The sequence below is a fragment of the Alosa sapidissima genome, chromosome 5, assembly GCF_018492685.1.
Source record: "Alosa sapidissima isolate fAloSap1 chromosome 5, fAloSap1.pri, whole genome shotgun sequence".
In the NCBI taxonomy this organism is placed as follows: domain Eukaryota; kingdom Metazoa; phylum Chordata; class Actinopteri; order Clupeiformes; family Clupeidae; genus Alosa; species Alosa sapidissima.
Genome location: NC_055961.1, coordinates 38,503,501 through 38,509,500, shown reverse-complemented (window position 1 = coordinate 38,509,500; position 6,000 = coordinate 38,503,501).

Genomic DNA, 6,000 nt, shown 5'->3' with positions numbered 1-6,000 from the left:
CTTAATTTAACGTTTAACTTTGATGACTTTGAAGGCGAAGGAAGTGTCAGAGGAATTTCTGTGTAGCCTATCTATCATATGAGTTACAAGTACTGATAGGCCTACAGTACATCTCCTGCGACAGTCCCAACATTTAGCACTATAATCAAACAATATAAGAGATTAAGATGGGATTTTTTGGTTATCCTGGTGGGAACACTCCAGCTCTTCCTCCGCTTCTGTACTGGGTCTAGTTTGATTGAGGGCAAAAATATCCAGGTGGAGTTCATTGAGACCTCAGACTTTCAACGGAGGCCTCAAGCACACACTTGTGCCTGCATTTTCAAACTGCCCCAAGGGTACCACAATTATCCAGAGCTGCGCAGCAATTTCAACACTTTGGAAAAGATTTTTGAAAGACTACAGTCTCAGACCCTCTCACATCTAAAGACAAGTAATAGAGTTTTAAGTCACAGACTATGATTTTGCAATGACTAGGGATCTTGCAGGGTCACTATTTACAAGACTGCAACTAGATTCCTTTAAATTATTACCCATCGTGCAATAGATATCAACAGGAACGGAAATGATAGCCTACTAAACTCAGTCATATTTTCGTGTTTCTGCAGCATTGTTTAATGCGAGACAGAACAACTCTATATCGGTTATGTCACGTGGAAGAGCTGACTAATGATGTATAAGAAACGAAATAACAAATTATCATATTCATGGGTTTCATCAGGTCTCTTGCTACAGCTGTCACCTACTTTGCCACTTCCTGTTTGGTGTTGGAGAGAAGTCACTATTGTTTTTTATTGTTCACTTCACTATTTGCATGAGCCACGACTAGAAAGACTTTCGATAATATCAAACATGTTTGATATTGTCGTAACGGCAAAACTAGAAAAAGACTGACTCCGACTGACTTAAAACCGCTAAGATTGGCACCTTACACTTAACAATCTAGTTGACGGGAGCACGCCACGATTCCAGTACAACTCCCATGATTTCTGTCTGACTTTGGAAATGTAGTCGCCGACTGTGAAAACAGACCAAAATCGTACAATGTAAGGCCGCCATAAGCTAGATAAGTGTTTGTGGGGAGTTGCATGGAGATGCATCGATTATCAGTTTAGAATCGAATCATTGGCCTCTGAATCGGAATCGAATCAAATCGTGAGGTGCCAAGAGATTCCCACCCCTATTTAGAGGGCTGGACAGGCTTTTACCTGGCATGTCATTTAATTACCAATGTAAACGGCAGGAGTTACTGAATGGTACAGTGACTTTGTCTGGAAGTGTGGTCTATTGTCAGATGAAATGAAAATTGCGCTCTTTGGCTAGAAACACTTTAGGTGTGTTTGGCATACATAGAAGAATGGCTATACTGAAAAGAACCCCATACTTAATGAGAATTATGGTGGAGGGGTTGTGCTATTTTGGGGCTGTTTTTATTCCCAAAGGTGCATGGTTTCATGAACACCAAGAACATTTGAACATTTTCAACATTTTCAAAGGAAATCTGTCAATCTCTGCCAAGGTCAATGAACCAAAACAAATGTTCAGATCAAAACAAATATGGTTTGCTGAACACAAAATCAAGCTTCAGACATTGCCATTTCAGTCCCCTGATCTAAACTCCATAGAAAAACCGTGGGGTGAGTCAAAGAGGAGAATGCACAAGTGTAGACCTAGGAATCTGGACGATCTGGGGAGATTCTGTAAAGTCGAAAAGTCTTAAATCCCTTGTTTTGTATTCTCCAACTTTATGGGGTGTCATAGGAGAATATTACCAGCTGTTTTATTGGCAAAGGGAGGCTTAAGAAGGTATTACAAGCAGGGGTGCCAATAATTGTGAGCGAAGTGTTTTTGTTAAAATTATTTATTTCCTTTTTCTCAAAATAAATTTGCTTCATATTTTTTTTCATTGTGAGATTACAATAAATCACCAACATATTATGTTTTATACTGGTTTTTGGTCAACTTTAGCAGAGGTGCCAATAATTCTGGAGGGTACTGTAGGCCTAACCTAGGCCTATTTCTCTCTGTTATAATGGTTTGTCCATCTTGAGCAACCAACTGTCAAAGTTTCTTTAGAACACCATCTTTGCAACCTGATATTCTAATCATAGATAGCCTACATTAACAGGCTTGTACTGTATACATTCTAATCATAGAAACAGGCATGACAGGACAATTGCTGATTTAAAAATCTAACTGACAGATACAGTTAGGATTTCTTAAGTTAAGATAAGATAGGAGGTCTGAGATAAGATAGGACACAGCCATGAGTTTAGGAACTGCTTCTGTAATAGGAAGATAGGATTTTTCCTATCTTTGAAACTTAAGTTAAGATAGGACAAGCAGTTAGGATATTTTTCTGTAATGAGGACCCCAGCACCGGATAGAACAAGGTAGTGATGGAGTTTCTCAGACATCTGTCATGGCAGAGCCAGCGAAAAGAAGCAGAAAGCAAGTAAACCGTTGCCATAAGAACAGGGAAAGAGGAAACAGCAGACTGAGCGAGCAGTGTCGTGAAATATATATACTCTGAAGCTGTGGGGGGAGCTTTGCAGAGAAAACTGTAAGCAAAAAGTGAAGAAAAAACATTTTGCAAATTGCCAAAACTGCATAGGTTAGAAACGAGATATAGAACTTCTTTTGAATTATTATGGTCTGAGCCAGGGGTCCAATTCTGGCCCGCGGCCTATTTCAAAATAATAATGTAATTCGGCCCTTGAGGGTATGTTTAATTGCGACAAACAACGACACTGATTAAAATAGACGATAGATGCAAGTACGGTGACAAATCTCATTTGTACTCTCCTCCACTAGTTGCTAGATATCCAGAGCTTGATTCAAGCCCAAAATCGCTGCACACAGTTTCCAGGAAATAGTGTATTAGCGAGAAACATGAAGACGTGCATTTGTTTGTAATGACGCGGAAGCGATGCAGGCCATAGTTTTGCACAAATTGAAGCAGAAATAGCTAAAATGCTATTCACCTATTCTGAGTCTGAAGGAGAATAACTGCCTTTTGGAGATTATGATCGATCGTCTATTGACAGTGATAGTGGGGTCACGGTGCGTTTGTGAATGGAGGTGCGTCATTGCGTACGACGGTGTCCACTAAGCATACCATGCTTATTTCGACCCTTTGCCCAAAATAGCTCGAGGTGGCAGTGGTAATCGTAATAGTGTCCGTAATGGACGTGGTACAGACAGCTCTGAAGAACTACAAAGTCACCCACGATAGGAACTGATTTGACCAGGCTACTTTATTGTAGGCCTATAATAACGGTTTGTGGAACAGGCTAGTAATAGTTTACTATTGTTACATCTTAGGCCTACTGTTTTCCTGTTCATTTGTTATTTGAGTAATATGACAAAAAGAAAGTAAACCTGCTCAAATATGTTCAACATCCAGTATTTACTGAAAGGTGCATAATTTGAGGTGCTTACCATCCAGTGGCAAATTTTATGGGTAAATTTACCCCCTTCATAAACTTTTGTTTATACTCAAAGGTTTTTACATATACAGTAGGACTTTATCTCTGACCACTTTCAAGCCATGGACTTTTGAAATGTTGATATGCCAGGTTTAAATAAGTTATGAGAGGAAAATATTTTTATTTGGTGTGAAACACACACATACCTGTTTTTTATGTTTCTTTTCATAATTTGTATTAATATTTATTTTATCATTATTTTATAGCACAGGTGTCTAAAAATAGATAAAAAAAGACTTGCACTTTCTGTTTGCAGTTTTGTATTTGAAAATACAGTATTTGAAAAAAAAAAAGAAAAAAAAAACATTGCATTTTAGGAAATAGCCATTCTTGTATTATTCTTTAACACTGACGCGGCCCTCCAATCAGATGACGTTGGCAGAAGTGGCCCCCAGCTCATTTGAGTTTGAGACCCCTGGTGCCTCATTTATAAAGCGTGCGTACGCTCAAATCCATGCCAACGCTCAGATTTATAAAAAACGTCTTTGACGTGGAAAAGTGCTTATCTCCACGTCAGGTTCAAACTTGACGTACGACCATTTCCTTGTGGTAATACCGGGGTACTGCAAGTAATCTGAGGTCTAAGTGCGATGCATTTTCAAAATTCCAAGACCAACGATCTCATGTCTTTCTTTACCATATGCATGATCAATATCAGAAGATTTTTAAAGTCGTTTTTGGACGCAGCTTAATGTTTCATGGTTTGGCATAAAACTGCTAATGAGAACTATAGCCCACTTAAGAAAGTGAAAAAACGAATAGCTTACTTATTTCATAATATCTAAAAAAAACGCAAGACCTACGATAGAATGATTGATTGGGTTGCGTAAAGAGGTGCAGAGCGCGCACCTGTTTGCTTTTTTTGACTGACAGTGCCCAAGATCAGATGACAATACGTGAGTTGGATAATAGCTAAAATATGAAGGTAGGCCCAAAGCAAACAGTAAAGGACAATGTTTAGGCTAAGCCATTGGACATTATTGAAAGAAAACGATCGCAAAGATATGCTGAATCAATGAATAATGACCAGCGAACTAGACTACTTTTTCAGCAAAAACATAGCCTATCCTAAAAGAAACGTTAAGCCTACATGACATATCACGCTTATAATTTAGTCCTCTGTTTTGTAGGCTAAATCAGCATATTACGCTGGGTCATATTGGAAACGCAGTAGCCTACTGTATCATAACGTACAGGATTATGTCTTTCCTTCATAAGGTAGGCCTACCATTTTTTTTTCTACAAAGTAGGCCTAAATGTTGATTATTCACATTACTGCAAGCAAAAGGAATGAAAGCGAGTAGAGGACAATGGACATGGATGAATACGATCTCTTTCCAGAAAGCCTTGCTTGGAAAAAACATAATTAGTTAAGCTATTCGAACTGACGCATATAGTTAACATCAGATGGCATAGGCTAGGCCTATACAATGTTTTCAGTATATAATGTTACATAGGCTACAGCTTTTAGGCCATTGATTTCTTTAAAACATATGATAATGATATTGATGAGGGGGTGTTTACAAGGCGGAGACCTAAAACCATCCCGCTGCGCACAAGTTGATGTTCATTTGTGATTTATAATGGGCGCATCTGGAAGGGTGGCGTACGCACGTTTTTTTGTGCGTACGTTCGTTTTCTCTGAATCACACGTACGATCATTTCAGAAATGATCTAAGATCAAATGAAGGATGGTTTCTACGCAACCCTTTTATAAATGAGGCCCCTGGTCTGAGCGTTGCGTTGCGCTGTACCACTGCCACTTCTTTACTTCCAATGTGATCCCCGCCTAATCACACTGGGCACTTCTTAAAGGTAAATGGTTAAGAGTAATTTCTATCCAAAGCAACACAGACTCACTCTAGCAAGAATACAAACTTGGCGATGTGTATGGTGCTTACAGCTAAGCAAATGTTTTCTTGATGAAACAAGAAGTTATGATACAGTGTGTTAGTAATTACAGTGGGTTTCCATTGCAGCAAATTTTGCGTCGCTGTCTTTGAGGTTGAATGTCGGGGTGAAATTCGCCTTGATTGGGCGAAATGAGAGCGAATTTAGGGAGGCGAGCGAAACAGAGTTGGCGAGAGTTTATCTACTTATATTGACGAGATTAAGCCGTTACTGTGCTCTGCTCAACTCAAATCTACGCGCTACAGGCGATTGTCACATAGAATAGCCTATAGAACTGGAATGTCATGTCAACAATATGGCCGCGGCGGTGTTTGCGAAGAAAGCCCTATTACTCATGCAGGGCTCATTTTATTGACTCTGTTTGCAAAATCCCGATGGAAATGGAAAAGTGTTTTCCAAGACTCAAAAGTGCTTGTCCAAAGGAGAAGTACGAACTGTTATTTGAACTAACTACGTATGAATTGCATCCACACATCAGCTACTTTGCTAAAGTAGTTTAAAGTGGGTTAGCCAGTGATCGTTTTTTGTCTGATATACAGGAGGATCTATGCAACTATATGATCTGGAGGCAGAAAAGGCTAACATATTTCTCTGTAACATT